Raw genomic sequence first — 24,110 nt, 5'->3', positions numbered from 1 at the left:
TGTTTTTGCCCCACCTGAGCATCCACTGTTTAAACTCTATCAGGAACGACGGTTTTGAATCAGGGCAGGTTAAAAGTATATCACCAGCAATTGCAGTTAATTATTTTTAGAAAGAGAAAACACGTGGTTATCATAGTTGTGTTAAGTTTAACACAATTCCTGCCCATCAATATGTTAAGACATCATTTCAGTTTTACGCCTTTGGGGTTTTTGTTTTGTTTTGTTTTGTTTTGTTGCAGATGACTCTCCACCAAACCAAGATCCCTCCCAAACTAGTTTGCAGGGGCACTGATGCTGCATCCTGGGCTTACTGTCGCAAAAGATGATTGTGATTGGTTTAAAGAAAAACATAAACTCCGTGTTTTTCCCCTCAGTTCAGAATCATTATGTGTTCAGCCAAACCTTTCTCCAGTGCTGACAAAGCACGACATAGATCCAGCTATGCAAGACTTGTAATTACAGTGACAGATGCTGAGATTACCTGCTTTCAAAAACTAATTTACCCTGGGTTTTTTTACCTTGTATTAGCAAACAATCAGTGTCATAACACTTCTATAGAGCTAAAAATTGCAAATGAAAAATTTGTTGTATTTTAGTAAAGAGAATACTGAGAAATTAATATATGATCTTTATAACCTTGCTGAAAAAACAAAGTTTAAGGTGACCTAAGACTTTTGCACAGCACAGTATATCCCTGTTGTGAAAGTTTTTTGATCTTTCTTGTTTATGCATATCCTTTGAGGCTTATTAAAGTCTAGGATTTCTTAATTCCCCGATACATAGTTTGCAGCTGTGTTAGCAGGAGACAGAAGACAACCTCACCTGACACTTGTGACGGGATAGAGGGTGGGTGTTGACATTGTACTGGTGGTAAAGGGGACAAGGAGGAGGCCTGAGGGGGAGCAGAGGATCCTGTTCAGCTCTACTCAGCAGCCCGGTGATGAGCCTGCAGGAGAGGACTGTGTCTGCAGATTAGAGCCAGGAGATGAGACAGGGGCCTGGAAGGGGTTGAGGGGAGGGGTGCAGACCTGGGAATGCCAGCTGCCAGACAGTTCACCCTGCGCAACACTTGTCTCTCAGCACCCACTGTTCCACTATGCAAAGCCCCCTTCACCATTAAGATGACAGAACAGTTCATATCCTGCTCCGGGATGATAGATATGTCATATCTCTGAAAACCCTGTTTGTCTTCCACAGGTGTATGAGCTCTTTTTTTTTCTCCCGGCAGACAGCGCACATGGCACTTTTCGACACTCTTTCCCCGATAGTGATTTGGCATGCAGACAGTATCAAAGGGGAGATCTTTCCCATGCAATTATGGCAGAAAATAAAGGTGATGAGGTGTGTCGCACAAAAGAAAGCAAGGGATCAAAAGGGCTGGAATGAAAGCTGATTACAATAAAGGGAGAAGCTTCCACCCACTGACTGCTACGATGTGAGTGAGTCATAGAGTCGGTAAATAAGCGGAGAACAGAGGTGCTAAAAATCCAATAGCTTCTTTATTTAAATGCTTTTATCTGTTGAAGCCTGTTGAGCCCAAGGTGACGTCTTCAGATTAATTGTTTTGTCTAACTAACGTACAAGGATTTAAAAGGAGAAAGGACTCAAATCAACACATTTGAGAAGCAACTTTTTATTTTTTGGATTGTTGCAAAAGACAGCAACAGTCACAAAACAAAAATAGCAACAGCAATCCATCCCAATATGCATAAATGTTGTTCATTGCAGTAAACACAGAAATAATATTACTAATAACAGAATTTAAACATGGCCGGGGCAGAAGAAAAAAAAACAAAAAAATAATATAAAAAAAACTTAAATAGATGAATAAAATAGACACATTAAAATAGAATTAAAGTAGAATTAAAAAAAAGACAAATTAAAATAGACAAATCTAAATATAAATAAAATGTCTCAAATGTGACTAAAAGCATTTTCTTTTAAGACTGAGACCACATCTAAATTAGCTGCCCAAATTCTCACTGGTTTAATTGCCAATGAAAACATGCAGCAAGTGTTGGTAGGGTTATGGCGATCAGCTAGGAATCTTGCCTACTCTGAGGGGGTACTGGCTGCAGTGGAAAACAAAATAAAGAAAAGGACTGTGTACCAAAAGTAAGCCTAGTCAAGTCGAGCTGTACCATGCGGCGGCAATACGGCATAAATCTTAAATAAGCATAACAACAATTCTCCCTCACTTTGAGAACTGTATGCTGAAAAAGAAAATACAACTCGACACCAAAAAAACTTAAGTCACTATGTTGTTGACAGATTGCAGCATCAAAGTCAACAAGACAAATTACTCCAGATTTATTTCGTTTTGTGAACAAGAGGTGCTTCTCACTACAGCAGTGCTGTAGCTGTTTGTGAACGCTGATGGAATCTGTCTCAGGCGGTGGTGGGTAATTTCACCTGGCTGTCAGAAATAGTGGGTAATTGGTAATGAGTGGCCTCTCACAAAGCCGATTCTGTATTTTTCTTTTTTTTTTATTACTAATAATGCATGATTGTTCTCTGTAATCCGCAGCACCATTTCTCTTTCATCTCAACGATGAGATGAAAAAAAAAAGGAGATTTGTTGGCCAGGCAGCCCCATGCCATGCTTAGACGGCTCAACTCTTTCAAAGGGATTTATCCACTGTTGTTATGACTAATACTCCGTGGATTACAAGTTAGTGAGAGGTCACCTATCGCTTCTACTTCCTACATCTGAGACCGGTGGTGCTTCAGTTTGTTCCCTTGCCCTGACCTGAAAATTTAGTACTCGTCAAAGTGGTGAATGACAGGGCGTAGTCAACGTGCTACTCTAGATAATTTGCCAAAGTCAACTTGAAAGCTTTCTCCTTTGAACTGAACTCAAACTTGTCACTTTCTCTAGTTCAGAGTAGAAATCTGCTTCTGCTGAAATAATGAATTAGGTTGATGGACAGAATTATAACAGGCTGGCTACCCAGCCATCCAGCGACAATCCACTGCTCCCAAACACTGCCAGTGATTTAGCACCTCACCCGGGCAGGATGAGGAAATTGAATTTATTCACAGGAAGGTGGCGGCTAGCACGGACTCAGCCTTTATGCAGTGGAGCATATCTGAATTTATCAACAAGAATGTCCTCCCTGAAAGGACAAAGGGAGTTCACAGGTATTTATTTATGAGTGAAGATTCAGAGATCAAACGAACTAGCCCCAAAAACTTGACTGATTTGCATCAATGTTGCGTTAAAATCAATCTTGTGTCTGATTCATGTCTAAATTAGTTGTTTTTAAGGATTTATGAATTCTCAGGGTGGTGCCATGGTGGAGTTTCTGGCCTCTAGTAACCTGCTCAGCCCCCCTCTCAAAAATAGTAGAGTCCTTAAAGGGTTGATAGGTTTTCGACTGATGCTTAGCAACAGCATTCCTGTGCCTTAAGTAGCAGTAAGCCCCTCACTGCACCCTTTGATGTGGCTGTCAAGGCAGATTTATTTCCTCTTAACACATTGTCTTCTTGTCCACATACATAAAGGGATGAAAGCGAGTGATGTTTACACTTTTTTTAGTTGTAATTAAATTGTGTAGCTCATGATTTTGCAGGTGATGTGAGACGTACATGTTGGCGGATCATAGAGGGGGAGGTCTGACAAAGCGGCTTAATTTGATTTCACCAGCTGACATTTGAAAACTGATGTCAGGCTCTTGTAAGGCCAACTTAACATCTCTTGTTCACTGTGACTATGGATATTTAGTTATAGGTAATGTTACTTTTTGTTTTTGCACTATTGTTTCTGTTCAGGGAGCAAGCAGAATCCCCCACAGACAAAGAAAAATGTTTAATTCTCTTTCAGTGGTTGCTGGTTCAGCATTGTACAGAGTTTTCTCTTCCATCAGAGCTGACATTGAAATCCCCACAGTCATCCTGTAAAGTAAATAATAGCTGTGCACATCACATCACCACAGCTTTGTGTTTGCCATTGTCCCGGTATTTTCAGTAACTCCCAGCTTACTCACTCGCTACCTGCTTGCTGACATATGTATTTACAGGAACCGTTATACAATGCAACCAAGGGCCCTCGCTGTGCGTAAGTGCTTCTTGTAAAGCCACACTTGACGTCTGCTTGGCCTACCTCCATGCTGCTTGTCTCTGGCGAGCTCTGACTAACCCTCCGTGTGTTCTCATCGCTCTCACATGGGAATTGGGCAGCTGGAGAAGAGCTTGTTCTTTGTGTTTTGTCAGACGGCCCACTCTGTCCTCAGCCACGTCTGTGGAAGAGATGTCCGAGCATGGCAAAGCACCAGGAGTTTGTCTGAAGGGACCACGTAGACTCAAACCGGTGTCTTTGTGTTTGACCGTGGGCTAAACATGAGTCACAGGATAAAGCAGCTCAGTCTTGCCTCAAACGGTCTAGTGTTTGGTTTGAGGCATTAGTCCAAGCATCAGATGTAAACATCCAAACCGACATCAGAAGAACTTGTGGCGATGAAGGCCGACTGTTGTATCGCCTCACGTGTTGTGTCTGCCAAAAAGTTGTACTTGAAAACCCCGCAAAGACCACAGCTGACAGCCAACTAGCACATACGTAATGCACCTGCATGAGAGGAAATAACTCTCCATACCAGCAGATGGCGATAGTCTGTATGCATCATTTAAAAAGGGAAACTGGAAGACCAACAGGACAGATTTGCGACTCTAGCTAACTAGTTAGCACATTACCAACAGACCTCAATGTTGAAAGACAGGAGGATATTTAGAGTGCACGAGCCAACAACACAAAAAGTTAAGAAGCACTCCTGATTAAAAAAGTAATCTTAATATAAGAAGTTTTTTTGTTTTATCTCAATCGGTCTTGACTTTAGCTCACTTCCATTTCTCTTCTTGTTCATAAAGCTGAACTGCCAGTCAGCAAAATTTTTTTCCCACCAACGAGTTTTGTTGGCTCTGATGTTTAATCAGCAGTCAGAATAAACCAGAAAACAGGTGATTCAGGTGAACTAGTGCCAACGGTGCTGAACACACAGCCAAAAGTAGGGCAACAGATGCTCACCAATGGCCAGACATTGACCAGTTGGTGTGTCAGGGCCCTTAAAGGGACCTTGAGTAAATTATTTTTTACCCCATGTAGCTATTTGATGTGTTTGTTTAGTTGGCTACCTCTTGGCCGGGTGGCAGGATTTCATACAAATCAATTTTGGCCACAGATTGCAGAAAAACTAACAGGAACATTAAACTAACAAATACAGCTTCTTTTTAACTTATGTTTTCTTCTATAGGTACCTATCCCCAGTTATCAAAGAGTATCAGTTATTTGCAGGTACTATCCCCAGTAGCATAAATGGCAGACAGTAGAAAAACTTAAGTAACTAACTAGCAAAATACAAAAATTAAGGCTCAGTTCCTGTCTAAGTGGCAAAAGATAATAAGTCTTATTGCTAGGCTCAAAATTCTGAAGCCCAGTTATCCCATTGGATTGAAAGCCCATTTATCCAACAGCCCATTATCCCAAAAACTAATGCCCATTGCCCCTAAAGTTCTGTCTATTCGAAAGTACACACTCCCTGCAGTTAGACAACCCAACAGCCAGCAAACAATGTTTGGACATGTCTGTAAACTACAGACACATTACATTTGTTCATTATTTTGCTCCTGTGTGAATTGTTTGGTTTGGCACCAAAAACACTTGAAAAAGGTTAGGAAAAGATCAAGTTCGGGATTAAAGCACCAAAGCGACTGGAAATGCAGGGGCAGATCTAATTTTTTTTTATTGAATTTTTGGCTCTCAGAACAATGGCATGAAACCAGAAACGCTATGGGGTAAAAAGACGAAAAGTTGTCTATTTTCAAATTTGTTTTTGAAGTGTTCGTGAATAATCACTTATTTATGGATCCAGCTGACAGAGAAACACTGTATTTCATTTGAAGTCATGTTTCTGTCCACCTGGTGAATGTAATTTATTTCCTTTTAGCTGAGGTTTGATCCAACCTCAGCTAGATGTTTGACTTTGTCTGTCTTTTGGAAATGCTGGGAGGAATGATTCAGAGGGCCCACAGCTGTACAGGGGCCGCGGGACATGCCAAACGTACATATTCACTGAGTCAGAACTGATATTAATCTGTCTGTATGGTGCCCGCAATACCAGCTTATTGACCAGCGTTAACAGGCCTGGATCTTATCTTGGCATCTACACAGATGGCAACTGAAATAATAACTGCCACAGTGCATGTTTAAACAAAGCATGTTTGTAGTGTTAAACTCTTTTTTATTGTTTGGACCTCAGAATCATAGTTTAAAGTTAAGGTCATCAGATACAGTTTGTCATTCACGTCATCTTCTTCCGCTCCCACGAGCCCCTTCAAGCTTGAAACACTATCACATATTTCACTGACAGGCAGTCTTTTCCCAAATCCAAAGCCTTGATATATCACTGTGAGAATTTCTCTTTCTGCAGAAAAATGGTTTCTTCATTCTCTCTGATAATAACTTTGATCGCTGACAGCGAGTTGAGCCTGGCCTCCTGAATGTCTGTGAATTGTGGGGATATGCTCTGTGCATGAGAAGTTAGAGAAATGCATCTTTTTATTTTGACATGAAGGAAGCACGATAAAGACAAGACAACTGGATGAATTTGAAGTAACTGTTAAAAGTGAAGGTGTTGTTATAGTGGCTGGAGGTGTGCATTCAAAATTCTGACAACTGACAACAAATGCGACATTTTCATTGTTTCTCACTCTCAGGCTTTAAGGTTTTCTTGCGAACAAACACAACTTAACAAAAAGTGTTTCTCTAAAACACATGTATCCTTAAGGCCTAACAAATGTGTTGAATGAATCTCTGTCTTCGAAGAAAGAAGTGCATTGTTTACATTCATTGTTAGTAGCTAGCAGTCTTTTTCTTCTCTGCCTTTTTGCGAATATGTTGCTGCTTTTTTTTCTAGCATTTCTTTAACTGCCACTAACTACCCCTGAGCAGTATTTAAACGCGATTAACAACAGAATGCCAACGAATAACTTGAAATCATTAGCCTTTGAAGCATGTGCTTGCTTGTAGAATAAGATACAGACAACATGAGCCTCTTTAGACCTGGGATTAACATGGGTCTTGTGTTGATCAGATCAAGATCAAGTTGATAACTATATGACGACTATTCATATCTGGCATTAGAAAGCATCTCCACATGCATCTTGAATCACCATTTGTGATTGAATCCCACTTTCCCGCTCTTTTTGCAAAAAAACCCAAAAGTGAATCATTTCCATTTGCAAAGATAAAGTGTATTGTAGATTTTAGCTGGTGAGAGGTTTGTCATGCTATTCCCAAACTTACAGCCTATTTAAAATGAGTAAAATATCATTTCATTGTAGAGCTGTGCACAGTGCATTGATACGCACAGCCCCTCCTTGCCCTGGTCTCTGTATGTCTATCATGAAACATGTGCATCCCACCGTCCCACGCCTTCCTGGCACTAAGAGACTAATGTTAGTGCTGCAGGCGTGTGTCTCGCACCAAGGACAATTAGAAAGAGTCCACCTGCACACGGTCAGTGACAGGGCTAACTGTTACCATCATACGGCTAACAGGACAGTTAACTGCTGCTGCTTTGTTAGCTTGTGCTAAGTGGACAGACGTTAAACAGTCTGTTCCCAGATCTGAAGGGAAAGCAGCTCCAGCTCAGCAGTTTTTAATCAGTCATGCAAGGACGTCACCTGAGTAGGCGTTCACACACACAGACCCCATGATGACGCAACTGTGGTAACGAGTACTTGAACAACACTTGAACAGCGACTCCACGATAATCTAGCTGGGCACACTGTTGCTATGTCACTTGTAGTGTGAATGCAGCATTGCGTGTCACTGCTGACTGTAGCCACATGTGGCCCGGACTACCTCCGAATATGGTCAGAGCCATCAGATCTCAAGATGCATTGGATGCAAACCTGTACTCAGAGCTGTCCACTTGTGATCTGATAGCACAAGAGGTTTATACCAGGTGTAAACAGAGCTCATGACACGGATTACAGTGCCATTAGAGCAGCAGGAACTAGCTGTAAACATACAAAGGGCGCGTTTCGATTCATAATTACGTAACTTGACAAACTTGTTAGCAAACAGTTGCCTATTTTTGCACATTCAGCAGACACAGAGTAAAGTTATTATTTATTTAGAGCCTTGTTAATGTCCACCTGATAAATGTTTTTTGATCTCCACTAACTCCTAAGGGAAATAAGATAATGGGTAGATAGCATACAAGCGTTTTTTTAGTCTTTTTTGTTGGTTAAACTAAAATCGACACTATGAAAGCAGTGACAGTGAGCCAAAACAGAACAAGAATCTGCAGACTGGGAAATGTAAATAATGAGCTGAAAGTAGCTATGAAGCTCAGTAGAGCTGAAGGGAATCTGCAAAGTTAGGTGATAATTCTTTGTGGGTTTGTCACTATGAGTGACCTTTCGCACACAAGTATTTGTTATATTATAACTAAAAATATTGATTACAGCTGCTTTTATGTAAGCAGAATATTCATCCATGAATATTCAGAATTTTAAGGGAGAAGCTAACAACCATGAAATATCGTGCCTCACACAGTCAGTGGAAGAAAATGTGGAGATGTTTTTAATTTATTTGTGTTTAATTTATTTGCATTCTTTCAAGTTTGCCAGTGAGTATATCTTCTTTCTAAAAACCTTTTTCCTTTGGCTCGTCTGAGGTGCCAAAGGAAACAGTTTTCACTCAGCGGAGAGTGCTGCTCTGCCTCTGAGAAATGTTTGTTTAACCAAAACTTGAGTCTGTGATGATTCACTGCTTAATCTCTAAAGGGACGACAGCAGCACAAGACAATCTTGTATCATTCAGTATGATACTTTGGTAAACAACATGCCTCAGCTCAGCAGGGCTGTCTTCACAGCGGGGCTTCGTTGTAGACCTCAGCATAATCAAAGCTCTTGTTGGGAGACGTGAACGCCTAGTTCTCAGTTTGGACATCCCCAGTAATTTCTCACCACTAACAAAGCTGCCTGCTGCCTTCTGTGCAGAGTGGAGCCTGAGATTTAGATCTAAAGGCCTTATTTGAAAGTGCTGGTCATGCATGCAAACAAGGGGGTGCTATGAAACCATGCCCTTTGTCTGACACACAATAGCATTTCAACCACAGGGGAACAGCTTGGATCTCCATAGAACTGGCATTACTTTCATGTCAAGTGACAGTGAAGGCAATAGAGTGACCAACTTCTCAAAAAGCCTGCACACATTCAGCTCTCTCCCTTTCTCTCCTCTGGTCTTTCAGACTGGCTGGATTGGGACATTATTTCATATTCTTTTAAAGTGGTGCCAAGCTATTCTCACAGCAGCAGCTTTGATCAGGTCTGTGATTTGTAGAGTATATGCTAACAGCTAAGGCTTGACTGGTAGAGCTCACCCCCAGTAGACAGCTATAGTAATCACACGTGTTTAACACAACAAGACAAACAAAAGTGGAATATTGCTCCTGTTTTTTTCCCAGTGTTTACATGATTTCCCTGCATTACCAACCACTGCTTTTTATTCTGAGGCACAAGATACATTCAAAACATCACAGCATGTCTTATGGAAAGCAGCTTGTTTTAACACATCAGAACATCTTGGCTTTATTATCCCTTTAATATATAGTCCCTTTCTGGTGGACCACCATGGGCCCTTATTTTGTAAAAAAAGAAAAAAAACAAAGCACAGTAGTCAGTTGCAAGACAAATATTTTTTTTCATTCTTCTTAAATTTTGCCATGATACACAAATATGATGATTGTACATTTAGAAAAAGAATTGCAAATCAAGAGAGTTGAATTTTGTCTTAAGATTGCTTTAAGTATTGAGCTGTCAGGTATGTTATGAGAAAAACAACACAAGTTGCAAAAGAGATCATAACTCTCTCTATTGCTAAAGCTACGATGCCTTTGCATTTTGTAACTGGAAGTAGTGACTTGATCTTACTTTTTTGCTTCCTTGCAGATAAAAAAAGCAACCTGAAGTTTCAAGATAAACCACATCAGGTAAGATAATGTCAACATTTTTGCATTGAACATTGCTAAGTTACTTATCTAGCAAGCCAGCCAGTGTTAGTTATGTGGTTATGTTGTGCTAGACAAGAGATGTAGTTCACTGAGCGATTTTACACAAAATCTAATGGTACAACAACAAACTGTGTTTTTTTACCTCCAAAATTGTCTTTTAAATCAACAGACCTCATAATTGTAGTTCATGGCAGACTTTGAAATGGATCAAAAATACTTTTCTCAAGCCGAAGGCTACGGTACATATTTTTTCTGAAATAAGGTCCCGTGGGGGACACTGGAAGAGGACAGACTTCATCTCTCCATAATGCCCTGACTTAGATTTCTCACTTGTCTCATAGAGGAGTGTTTTAATTCAATCTTGCTGCTGTAGTGGTTTGCTCTTTCATCTGTCTTTGATTTAAGATAACCCATCCTTTCAAAGATCCAAACCATTCGCCACACACAAAAGCTGCAACTGAATATTATTTATTCAACATTTTTTATACCTAAATGACTGAATAGGTCCATTCCCACTGACTTCCCTTATGAGATATATGACTGTTCCCAAAAAGAGATAAATTATCATCCTAACAGTCATCATTTTAAATCATAAACTGTAAAAAATAATGGATGTAGCTATTGTGATGTAAACTACTGGTTTGTGGACTCCTGTTTTGAAGCCTCGAGTTTGGCATTTAGAACTTCCTTATCTTGTTTTTTGGAGCCAGAAGCGTTCATATTTGCATGACAGGCCAATGCTGTGCGGAAGGGGTGGATCTAACTGAAAAGCTGAGGACACTGTCGGCAGACAGCCTGTCACTCAAGTGTCACTCGGGCCCGCCTAAAGTTGCGATTTGATCAACTGTCTTTGGCACTTCCATGTTGGCCTCATTTTTCAGCCCTGGAGGTTGCCACTTTATGCCACATGTCCTTAATGTTTTAAAATAGTTGCCATTACATATTAAAACTTTGTGGTTAGATTTAGGCAACAAAACAAGATGATTAGGTTGAGAAAAAATACCATAGTTTGTCTTTAAATAACTACTTATGTTACTAACATATTTTCTGTGACAGATGTGGTATAGGTAACAGCCTAATGTCACTACACACTACACATACTGATATATGAGGCTACATCGTATTAAAATAAATTGACTTTGGGCCACAAACACCAGTCTCCTGGGTGAAAGTCCTGTGCTGGTTTGACCAGTCCACCACCCCTATTGCCCACCCTATCCAGGCTTCTTCCATTTTTCTACAACATTACACAGACTTTGTTCACTTCATTTCCTCCTCTGCTCCTAATAATCACTACGGTCACTCAAGGCTGCCACCTGAGAATAAACTTATGTATGCGTTATTATAAGCTGCTTGCAAAGTTGACCTATATGCCTATTTTTTTGGTGAGATTAGTCTGTATACATTTCTCTGACTATATTTATCTATTGATTAATTAATAGTTTAGTCTATGAAATGTCAGACAATAGTGAAAAATTACCATCACTATTTCCCTTCACCCAAGGTTACTTATTTTAATAGCCTTTTTTTCTGGTCAACATTTCTCAAAGCTCTTCAGTTTCAGGTTATACCAAAGATAAAGGTCTAAGATAAAAACCGTGTGACTTTCACATGCTGGTATTTATTATATTCATCTGTAGTGTAGGTAGGTAGGTTTTATGGGGGCAATGGTGTCAAGGCCAGACCGTTGATCAGTATCCCAGAAAATCTCCCTCTTTTTTCTTGGTGATGTCAGTTAAATTTGGTCAGTTCTGGGCTTTTGAATATTAAATCATCCATATTTGCTCACTACATCTGAGCCTTTCTTGTCCTCAGGCATGCATAAACTAGAGATTCTACACTTATTTTTGAAATACAAGAAATTGTCAAAATATAGGTCAGCATATTTGTTATCAGCCTCAAGATCAAGCTGATTGGCTATCGGTTGAAAAAATCCATATCGTGCATCCCTACTGGTTTCAAGTTTTTTTTTTCATCAGTATTTTCACTTCTCCTAATCAGAGAGATGTGTCACTGAGGGAGAACACAGGACAGATTAGAGAGAGAGAAACAGACAGACGAGAAAGGTAGTTGAAGAAGAAAGTCGAGAGGGTACTCCACTGTGGGGTTCGAGGCGGGAGGGGTCACGTTGTTTGATCAGCAGACAGGGGGGCGCGGGGGGCTGAAAAGCCCTTGATGCTGATAGTGGGCAGCGGTTTAAACCCCCGGAGTGATTGACACTTCTGCCACTCCGCTGTAGGCTAAGTGAGGGGGGCGGAAGGGGGTGTGCACACAGAGAAGCCTGTTCCTGGCTTTACATTTGCATCCTCTGCCCGTGGGTGGTTGTGTTAATAATATGGCAACTGGGAAGATTAATTGTGGACAAGCAGCAGGATTACGAGGGTCTTTGTGGGAGCAAAGGGAGCACTGGGTGGGAAAGGCCTGTGATCTGTGAGGCTGAGAGGAAATTAGTCAGGGCAGGCTGGAGCTGCCTTTTAACAGCGTACCTAAGGAAATGAAAGCCTTGTGCAAAGAGGATATTGAAATAAGTAGGAAGAAAATTGTTGACATTCTTGAGAGGCCAATATTGTTAATATTCATTGTGCTAATGTAGACGCACAAAAGGGGAGAAAGCATTGTGAAGGGAAAACATTTTCTGATTTTAACTTAAAGGACTCACTAAAGAAGACGCTACACTCGGCGAGTCATTTATTTTCTTAGATTAGAAAACATAATGTGGCTCCTCTCACATTATCAACACCAAAATGCGGAAATTAGGCTCAGTTCCTGTCTGGAAGCCAATTTAGAAAAATAACAACACAACAAAGGTGGCTTCAGTCCCCTGCAGCTGTGTCTCCTTTTCTGCTGGAGACAGAAATTAGGGAGCAGGGCAGGGGTCTCATGCCACCTGTTGGAGTGTCCTCACATAGCAGCGCAAACTCAAACAGGTACTCATCTGCTTCCTGACCCTCATCTGACCCTGTCCTCGCCACAAAACACATGATTTATTTTATGCTAATCTAGCTCTCTGTACGCACTACTTTTCCATAATAGACTGTCCAAAGAGACCGTCCAAAGAGCGTATCTTATCTAATAGTTTTAAAGGGACTCAAGTGTTTTAGCAGTATGGAGATAACTGTGTGTTGTTAGAGAAGCCCCTAATGGCACAAACAGCGTGGTCACAGCTTCAAAGAACCTTTAACGTCAATTTCCACCACACACAAGAGAATTCTCACTTTGCAACCTGCTCGCCTTCATCGATGTTTGGCTGCTTTGCTTGTGGCTTTCTCATCAGTAATCATTTAAAAAAAATAGGTAAGCATCTGGACATTCAGGCCTCTTAATTAAAATACTGGTGTTTTTCCAATGTAAGAGAAATCATGAAAAATGGCCTGTCATGGCAAGTTTCTGAAACCAGATGACAAAGCTGGACGGCTAGCGGGGGGAGTTTCCAAACAGAAACACCAGGCTTAATAGTTGTTAATTAAATTTAATTGTTCAAAGCGAAAACCGTGGTGCTCAAATAGCTTCAGTAATTTAAAGGCAGATTGCCATTACCTGCATTTTCTTGATTAATTTCAGACATATTGAGCAATCTCCAGTCAGGAAAATGATCTACAACTTAATTTCTTTCACTTCAAGTGTGCTCGATGAGGGGAAAAACAACTTACACGGAAACAAATGTGCCATATAATATCAATATACTGAGTGTAGGGGCATGCAAATCCAAGATGTGATGTTGCGGTGTACTCAAGTCCACCTATGAGCATTACCAGACTTCCAGCATCACTCGCCAGTATCTGGAAAGATATACAGTTGCAAATGTGTGTGTGACATGATGTGCTTTGAAATAAATTCCTAATACACTGAGCCTTTGTGATTTGTGGTCTCAGAGCTGAGCATCTGAGCTGTAGTCTTGTATTTCAAATATGTTTTTAGTTGTGCCAAGATGTTGCACCACTCATTATTTTCCTCGGATTTTCTGAAGCACCATCGTTTATCAGGAAGATTTATTGGCAGATGGACTTCCAGATGTTTTGAGTATCTTTTGCAGAGAGAGAGAAAGAGAGCGAGTGTGTTTGAAAAGTTAGACCACAACAGTGCTGCAGACATTTTTCATTTTTTAAGGAGAAACATATGCACAAGATTAAATTTGAATACAGTGTGTTATACAGATAGTTTTTCCTAATTAAGCTAAATCCAAAAACTTCAGTTGATGCTTCACAGCAGCTGGCCACCAATAAGAATTTACAGTCTCCTTGCTTTCTGTCAAGATAACGGAGCTGCTTTCTTCACGAGAGACAAAATGAAAAGGCCTCTTTGCTGCTTGAAAGTCTCAGTTCACCCAAATTACAAAAACAAATGCTTTTTTTAAAAACAATTGGTAATATTAGGGATATTTATCTGTGCTGTGGTTTTATTTGCCCAGGTTTTGAGATTTCAGCTGCTTCTGTTAACATGACAACTTAAAGGGACAGTTCACCCCCAAAATCAAAAATACATATTTTTCCTCTTACCTGTAGTGCTTTAGTGCTATTTCAATGTAGATTGTTTTGGTGTGAGTTGCCGGGTGTGGGAGATATCGGCCATAAGGATCTCTGCCTTCTCTTCAGTATAATGGAACTAAAGGGCACGCGGCCTGAGGTTCTCAAAACACCCAAAAATTATTTGAAAAACTTGACAGTGATAGGTGTGTATTCATCCACCTCTTTTTATGCCATTTCCAATTTGCACATAAAAAGTCATGAGTGGAAACACCAATCTGAAATAAAATAATAAAATATCGCCTGAGGGCAGTGGAAAAGTTAGTGTATTGATGAAAGGTAAATGCGATTAAGTACAATTAAACTAATTCAGCAAAAATAATTATGACATGCAGTCATTGCATAGGCCAATGCTATCTTTGTCATCTATGGATGGCTTTTAACATGCTAATGTTTGCAGACAGGGCTGTTATCAGAGCTCTTCCAAGAGCACATAACTCTAATATTAGCTGTTCCAAATTCTTTATTTTAAATTTCCAGTGTGCTCTCTCCCATTGTTTTCCTTGGTTTGAGGTTTGACTGGCACACTTTTATTTACATAATTTTGTGAGCCCTGTTTTGATGCAGTGACACCTGATTGAGCATTAGCACTACTAACTGCTTTTAATTTCAACAAACTCCCTATATTCATGCAAGACTGGAGGATGAAAAAGGCCATTATTTTGTACTTAATTTCCGATTTTCTAAAAATTAGTAGTATTAGTATTAGTATTAGTAGTTCCACTACTTTTGTATCGAAACCCAATTAGTGTCTCTTACCAGTATTCATGACCCACCTCCTCAAGATAATCCACGGACCCTATTATAAGCTGTTTCTTGTAGGAACTATTCTTTTTCTTCAGAACTACATCTGCCAGAAGGAAGCATGCATCATCGTTGTGACAGTCGGATATGTAAATATTAATGCCGTTCTCCTCGGCTGAGTTGCAAAGACCCAGACACACCAAACTGACATCAGTCTCAAGTCGCCATGTCTGTTAAAAAAAAAGTTGCACATCATCACACCAAATCGATGGCCAGCCAGCACTAACGTTTTGCGCCTGCATGACAGGAGATTCCCCATCATACCAGCAGACGGCAGTCTTCTGTAAAAGTCATTTATAAAGGGAAACCGGAAGACAGTGTAACCCAGGTTAAAACGCCAGTAGCCTCGTAGCCACTCCCCCATGGACATAAATAAGTAGAACAAGTGTTTGGGCATCTTGTACCGGGGTTGTAGTCTGTTTACATGATACTATTTTTTTTTAGCATTTTTCTCTATTATTATTGTAATGTTATCCTTTTATTTATTATTTATTTATTTTACTTATGATTAATATTATTTTTATTTATTTATCTTTATCTTTTATCTATTGGTTTGATTCTGCCTCTGGTGTTTCCTCACTTATGGTAGCATTTCCTGAGTTGTGTGGTAGGAACTTAACCAAACTGAAGAGGAAAAAAAACGGAAGAAAATGTATCCATACTGGAATCAATGAACTGAACTCAAAGGCCTATATTTATGTATTTTTTTTGTATTTATGTTGGTTTTTGTTGTGAGAACTTCTCATATATGTCATTTAAATTTACCTTGCCTCCTGTCTCTGTATTCACACACTTTGTGCTCTTAACTACGTACCTTATGTGTTATCTTCTGTGTGGTCTTAGTCCCTTAGCACATTTGTCACCTTTCCAAAAAATTTGTATTTGCATATTTACCGTGCTCCAATGAACAATTACACAAACCATCAGGAAATTTTTTTCTGCAGAACTCAATGGCCAAATATAATACAACAAACAACAATAAACACGTTTATTTCGACCTCACTCCCTCTTGACTTGAGGATGAATATGGATCATTGATTAGTGGGTGAACTGTCCCTTAAACAAAGGAGTTGTTTTAACCCAAAATGATCTTTCCTTTAACCTAACTTAGTATGGACCAGAAAGAACTGTCTTTTTTTTTCTAGGTGTCTTTCATTTGACATTTCACTGAGACTCCACTAAGTCAAGGGAGTAACAGCCTACTGCCTCCTACATTATGCAGATTTAACTCTTCAAATTAACCTTTAGAGTAAACTCTCTGAAATGATTTTGATTTCAGTACGTTTCCATTAGTGCACAGATGACAGCTATTTAAGAAGTGGGAAGTTAAATAGTCCTGTACTACAGTAATAGAGTTGAGACCAGTTGTAAAAATAGTCATATTCATGGAAATAAATGAATGCATATTATATTAACAGACCTCTGAAGCAATGAATCACTGCAAATGAGTGGGGGGAAACCCATCTTTGTGCCTTGCACTATTAAACCAAAGTTAACATCTGACCTCTGGGTCTGCCCACAAATCATAGCTACTTTATGCAGCACTGATCACGATCCCTGTGATGAGATTATGAAGCTGCGGGGCGAAAACTAGAAGAGAACAGATGCACAATATCACTTGACTCGGTTATTTTATTTTATTTTATTTTTTGCGAGGTTGATTGGATTTTTCAGGTTTGAGTGAGCCAGCTTTAAAAAATAATACATCACCGTTTGGAGGTAAATGACTGCTTTGAAGGAGGCAGCGCAAGGATTTAGTCATTTAAGAGGAAAAACAGAAACAGTCATTTGTGTCTGGCGATACTGAAATAACCTTGGGAGCGGAGATAAGAAGCCACGGGGCCACTTTTGTTGTCGCTAACAAAATGTGACATTTGGGCATTAGAGCTGTTTCAAGTCAGCGTGCATAAGAAATTTGTATTTGAACAACTGGCTCTTTCCATCCCGTGCCTCGTGAACAAGTGGGAACAGGTTTGGCCTGGTGCTCGTAGTGGATGTATCCATAAATTATCATCAGAGAGCTTGCTGCTGTTATTGTGCAGCTTCGCCCTCCTCGCATTGAGTTTCAGCTCATGCTCCACTCCTCTCTCCCCTCATATCTCAGCTGCGACTTTGTCATGCAGCCAAGCACGTAATATGCTCTGAGCTCTGTATCATGTCCAATTATAATTAGCTTTGTCAGGCCTGAGCCCTACAACCCTCATGCAGATAATATGATAATATGTCTTCATAACCAAGTGACCTTACATGTGCAATATTTCTCTCCTTCTTCAGATTGCGTGTCAATAAAGTAATGGAGTCTGGGCGGCGGTGGCAGGGGAAGATTTAGATGATTGGGCTCTCAGGTGCAGTGATGTATAACCGTTATTATTCTACCTGTCGGAGTTGTATACACAGCTGGGCGCAGCATGGCGATGGCTGGGGAGAGAGCCGGGCTTTCAAGGGAGGCCTTTGTTAATAAGCCTTTAATCCTTCGTTAAAGCTCGCCGCCGAGGGACACTTTCTCATTTTCACTCTGTACACTGAGATTCTAAGCTGAAATAACGAGTTTTATTATGAAAGGATTGCAGTGTGGTATATGTGATATTAATGACGCCATTGATTATTTTGGACATGAGTGTGTGACAACTGGTGCAGAAAAGTGAGCTTGTTAGTCAATCAATTAGTCAATTGACTGAAAATGATTGGACAGCACATGGTTGTCTTTTTCTTCTTCAGTTTTGTTTTATTGAGTTTTTTAAGAAGAGTTGGTGAAATGTAACTTATTACACAAGCACTGAGCTCAAGTACAGATTTGTAGTACTTGTACTTCACTTGAGTATTTCCATTTTCTGCAACTTTATACTTCCACTCCATCACATCTCAGAGGTAAATATTGTACTTACTGTTGCACTACATATGTCTAACAGCTTTAGTTACTTTGCAGATTACAGATTTTCATCCTCCTACTGTCCAGTGAAAATGAGTGAAAATTTTCCTACTTCTTAAACTCTCTCTTGGGTCAGCTGGAAAATTCATTGTCCCAAAACTAAACGCAGGGCTGTAGTGGCGTGTCCAGTCTTTTTTTTTTCACGAAGGTGGCCCAAGTGGGCCTTGACTTTTGCAGGGCTGATATGACATACAAGAGCTGCAGCAGGCACACAAGTAGGCACAGCTTTAATTTACCATTTTTGTACCCATACCTATTTTAGTCACTAACACTGCAATGTCTTACATTCGTGTTTAAAGACTAGTTTAAAAGATAAATAGACCTATTAATCACAACACAACAGAGTGACACCACACAAATGGTATTATTAAAGTCTGTTGTGGCTCCGCTCCAAAGCAAAACAGATCTTCTTTCTCTTCTGTGGCTTTTTGGAAGGCTAAACTTTGGCACATTACTGCCTCTTAGGTTTAAGACTGAATTGCAGAATAAGAACAGCTACAACAGGATGCTGTTTGTTGACCTCAACTCAGCTTTCACCACAATCTCTCCCATGAAGCTGATTGGAAAACTTAACACTCTGGGCTTCAGTACAACACTCTGCAAATGGATGCTGGACTTCCTCACATGCAGTCCCTAGCGAGTTGGATTTGGCAGTCACACCTCCTCTACATAGTGTTTAACACCGGAGCCCCCCAGGGCTGTGTGCTCAGCCCCCTCCTGGTCACACTGTACACCCATGACTGCAATCCCTGACATCCAATCATGGATTTTAACATTTTAAAAGGGGGACTTTTTGTTTGAATTATTAAATAATTCAAAAGTGCCAAATATTCAACTTGTAATAGGCATTTATTTTTTTCTTTAGCCTATATTTTATTTTAACATTTTTATACATCCAGAAATGGAACCTAAAAATAGTGTAATCAATAATGACAACAATCATTTGTTGCACTTATGAAGCTTTAATACTGGAGAGCACAACTTTGTCATGACTAATTTGTGCTGAAGATCTGCCTCCAGCTCATAGGCATAGACATGTGCAGCCATGCAGATGTTTTTTTATGTTTCGGGTGGTAGCAGAGGTCAGCTAAAACACCAAACAAATTGACATATATGTAATAGCTGTAAGTTTCTCATGCACTGCAACATCCCATCCTGCTGTTCTCACCCAGTGGTTGATAAAAACAACTGGACAAGAGAGGCTCTTTTAGAGAAAGACGACAGTCAATTCCTGACAGGCCGGGGTTTCACTAACACTGACGCAACGTAATGAGGGAGCCAGAGGTGAGGCCTATCTCAGCACGTCTGACTGGATTTCCCTGAGTGATTGATGTGTTCCAGTCAAATGAAGCAGTGGGCTGAGTGATATGACACTTGTCTCGCAGTGACACACGTGTTCGCAGCTAACGGTTATTGGTGTTGATGGGCCCCACTCCACTCAGCCAGCCAGGCACAGTTATTTTGATCCCTTGTTCTTTTATTTCTGTCCCCCTCTTCCCTGTTTTCTGTCTCCTTGCCACATCAAATCAGAGTTTAGAGACAGAGGCAGGACCCTCAGGTACTAGCATATTAAGCATCAGGAGCTGAGATGAGATGAAAGTAATAATGGGGACCAGACAGCCTTGGTGGGCACCTAACATCTCAGGTAGGAAGTGACATTTGGGATTTTTCTGGTGAAAGGGACCCATGGCAGAACTTATGTGGCTTCAAAATACATAACTGTCTGCGTTGTCAGATAGTCAGATGGAAGTTATTTCCTTATTTATATTTTGCATTGGATTTTGATGTGTTTGGATAAAGAATGTTTACATTTTGCTTTTTGGAAAAGCTTCCTTTTCAGGTTTTGGTTTTGTGCTAGAAAACTACAGATGCAGTAAATGATTATTTTCATCATCAATTTATTCTCAATCTTTTTTACATCATATATTAATTGTTTGTAAAAAGGCATCAAAAAACAAATGACAAATGTCCATCAAGATCTTAAGACACAGGTGAACAGTGTCAGAGAGATTTAATTTACACTGATATGAGAGACTCTGCTAATATTCACATCAGAGAGGCAGGAACAGACAATTATTTTAGCCAAGCTTGCAGCGTGCTTTGTGACAGTTGATCAGTCCAGACAGAAATATCTGCATCATTATTGAATTGATAGCCATGAAATCCTTTTCAGACATTCAAGATTTAGTTTTAGTTGTTGTTATACAATACAGGATTACTCAATGAAATGCAGCCGTAGCCCTCTACACACTACACACACAGAAAATATATTAAATTAAAAAAAAAAAACATTTTAAATTGGTACAGATTAAAATAATAAAAACAGACACATAAATAGAACAAAGTATTGAAAAAGTACAGAGGATGTGCTTTTATTGTGTTTTTATTGTTTGAGTGAATATGAGCAGCTGACTGCATGAATTTCCCTCCGGATAAATAAAGTATCGATCCATCTGTCTCTAGAAAAATTCAAGCTGGGGAAGGCAGTTTTAATTTGTCATCACTTGGCAACATTTCCATAATAAATCTTCAGCATATTGTTATTCTAGTGGTCTGAAAGTACATGAGACTTCTGCATCTCCTCTTGGCTCTGTATTCAGACTTAATGAAATCTACCTCAGTACTGGAGACTCTGGCCAATCACAGGTCTTTTCAAAGAGATGGTGTTACTATTGGATTTTAAAAAACATGATGTCATCACAATGTAAAGTTTATGAGGCAAATGGGAACTCATGGGTGGGGCCAACGGGAGCAACTCTACTGCACATAGTTAGTGGGCCGCACCCCGCAGAAGTTACCCCGAAAGCTAGAAAACTTTTTTGGGCTATGTGCCAATCGAGCAACTCCATTAGAATGAATAGGCGCCATCTTTGGTATGCTGTCTAGGCATTATTAAAAGTCTATGATCGCAAATTTTCAAATTCTCCCAATATTTTCTGATTTTGCCTTTTCCAGAAATCTGCCAGTTAATGACATTCAGCTTCAGCTGTACTGTCTGTCCAGAACTAAGTAGCAAATGTTAGAAATACTATGTAAGTATGTTAAAAAACAGATGATAGTAAACATTAAACTTGCTAAATATTGTCTTTGTTAACATTGTCTTTGTTGGCATTTAGCCTGAATGGTCTTCATAACTGACTTGCAAGATTAATGTATCAAGGAGATGGTTGTGGGTTCATTTTTTTGTCAATTAATTTATCAATTCATTCAGTAGAAACTGACAGCTGGTATCAATTTAACATAAACTTAATCCGCTGTATTCACATTTTGATAACAATAAGGGTCTCCATTAATTACATCAACAGGTTAAACATCCAATAGAGCTTTATCAGTTAATTGATTTATTGTATAATTCTATGCAAGAACTGGTGTGGAAATTAGTTTAAAGGCATCTTTCCAGGCCCTTATCTTGCTGCGGTGACTCAAAACATTTCTGACGCCAGATGCCCTTTCTTTGATTTCAGCAGCCATGAATCAAACAGCGATACACTTTAATGGTCTAATGACTAGTAATTGGATTAAAGTGATTCCAGATTGATCAGCATGTGATTCTAAAATTACTGGTGCCTTGGTGAGGGCTGCTCTGTAAAGTCTGGGAACCCTCAAGTCTTTTTTTTTTCCATCCCTGGTGGATGTGGGCGACAGTTCCAGTGGTCACAAGATGGTCGTCATCAAACACTATCCGCTTCTGGTCTCTGTGACAGCTCTCATTATTGGAGGCCACCGAATAGTTACCAACTGATAAAAGCATATCACACCGCGGAGGAAATTGAATTCTGGAGGACATAAATTCTGACTGCGAGAGTTCATAGTCAGAAGCTAATTTAAGGAAGATTAAATTAATTTCAGTGACATCCATTCTATCTTGACGAAGTCGGTACATAACATAATGTAGCTCTGTTGCCTTGAGATAAGAGGATAGTCATTTTAGACTGGGCACAGCAGTAGCTGAGGATCAAGCCCTAATCCCATTGCTGCAACCTTTTTTACAGAACGTCATGGAGGATACAGAGTGTCTGACAACCATTATTCAGTAAGGGGATTTTAAAAGTCTTTCAGTTTAGTGTGATAATTTAATTGACTGCTGACCCAAAGCCTCAGGACACAACTTGCCTTCATACACAGCCAGCTCAGCTTTCACAGTCATATTTCTTATTTAGTATCACATCAGAACCAGATGGCAATTTATTATTTTTCAAGAAATCAAGTCGTGCAATATCTCCCTAGCTGAGACTTTAACTTTGCATCCTACATCATCTTTTTGTTGTGGAAGAAAATATTAATGAATAAGTTGAATGAATTATGTGTGATTCATGCATATTTGGCTCGAAGCTGCATTAATTGATTTATTCGGCCATTTTGGGCAAAAAGTTCTGGAAGAGGCACAGCTCTTACATATTATCACCTAATAGAGAGCAGAAGTCCCGAGAAATTGCTTCACCTCGTTCTGTCGAGCTGGTGGCATTTAAAGGAATACTTCACATCCCAAATGACCATTTGTACATTAATTACTCAGCCTGAGTTATTTTGAATTTGTGAAGAAAATTTTGTTTTTCTTGCATGTCTCCACCATGAACAAAGAATTTTAAAAAAGTCGAGAGTTTTTAATGAATAAGTTTTGTTAGTTTTGTTAAATGCAGTCACCTTTGACTTCAATTCATCAACAATTTCTCTGTTCTTGTTTTCTATGTTCACAGGAGGCATGCCAGAAAAATATCGTTTTCTCCATGAATTCAATTTAACACGGGGTGAGTAACTGATATACAAATTATCATTAGGGGGGTGAAGTGTTCCTTTAAGCCAAGGTGGTTTTGGGCTCTCTATAATTTGGTGCAGAAAATAACAGGACATGTAAACCTGTGAAAAATCCAAATTATTTTGATTTTGGCTCAAACTGGGCAACTCAATGATTTGTATAACTGACAAACTATTTCCACAAACTGAGTGAACTGCAAGGTTTCTCTTCAATATAACTTCTCCATAGTTTCCTTTGAATAAAAAAAAACAAAAAACAAAACTACAGTTCTTGTCTTGACCGCTTGGTGTTTTCTGACGTTCACCTTTTCACTCCAGTGGACAGCTGGATACTGTTCGTAGGGCAGAGCCTCAACGGGCTTCTTCACCCTGAATTCTCAGAGAATACGGTCATCACAGGTTCTGAGGCTTGATTTGCAGTAATATGCATTAAAGTCAGTTGGATTTTGAAAATGGTTTTAGGAATAGACACGGTTCTTGGAAGCAGTGTATATTAATGCATCCAAAAGGCAGTAACATTAGTCGTTTGTTTGAAGTCGTGTTTGGCTCTTAAAGTCTGCGTAAAGCGAAATCAGAAATTTGTTTCAAAAAACATTCTAATGTTAATTATAACATTTATTAATTAATTAATGCTGGAAACTGATTGTTGAAAACATTTTACAAAGACCCTTTCCTGTATAGTACTGAAGTTAGACTGTTGACTGTTTTTTCACCATTTGCCTGTTTTAAATTTTTTGGGCGAGCCTAAAACCATAGCTCGATGAAGCACTGGAGCTATACTCAGCATAACCCCGCCCCTGACAATGTAGCAGTATAAAAATGAGAAGCATCATTAGCATAGTCCCGCGATTGGGCGTGACCTCTGCTCCTCCAGCGGACACGCCCCCAGCGTTTCAGATCAGAGAAAACTGTGCATTTTGTCATGTTTTTGAGACCGTCTTTTACATACTTGGTGATTTTCAAATTTGGTGTTTAATAACATATCTTTCTGTGATGTGACAAACTCAGAACACATCTTAAGTATCACTTTACCCAGACTTTAAACTGCTAGATGTTTGACTGTCTTCGGGTTGCTCACTCTGT

At 39.6% G+C, this 24,110-nt stretch overlaps 1 long non-coding RNA gene across 2 annotated transcripts in view; it reads left to right on the top strand.

Annotated features, from left to right (window-relative positions):
* Positions 1-23,816, top strand: part of LOC148186320 (uncharacterized) — a 174,257-nt gene extending 150,441 nt beyond the window's left edge. For both annotated transcript variants that reach the window (XR_015774950.1, XR_015774952.1), the window contains exons 8-10: positions 9,955-9,995; positions 22,970-23,020; positions 23,346-23,816. This is a non-coding gene — a long non-coding RNA (uncharacterized LOC148186320). The remainder of the gene's footprint in view (positions 1-9,954; positions 9,996-22,969; positions 23,021-23,345) is intronic.
* The last annotated feature ends 294 nt before the right edge of the window (positions 23,817-24,110 follow it).

The sequence above is a fragment of the Plectropomus leopardus genome, chromosome 19, assembly GCF_026936395.1.
Source record: "Plectropomus leopardus strain MGB_pleo_1.0 chromosome 19, ASM2693639v1, whole genome shotgun sequence".
Classification (NCBI taxonomy): Eukaryota; Metazoa; Chordata; class Actinopteri; order Perciformes; family Serranidae; genus Plectropomus; species Plectropomus leopardus.
Note: the sequence above shows the minus strand (reverse complement) of the source record. Positions and strands in the feature narration are given on the sequence as shown.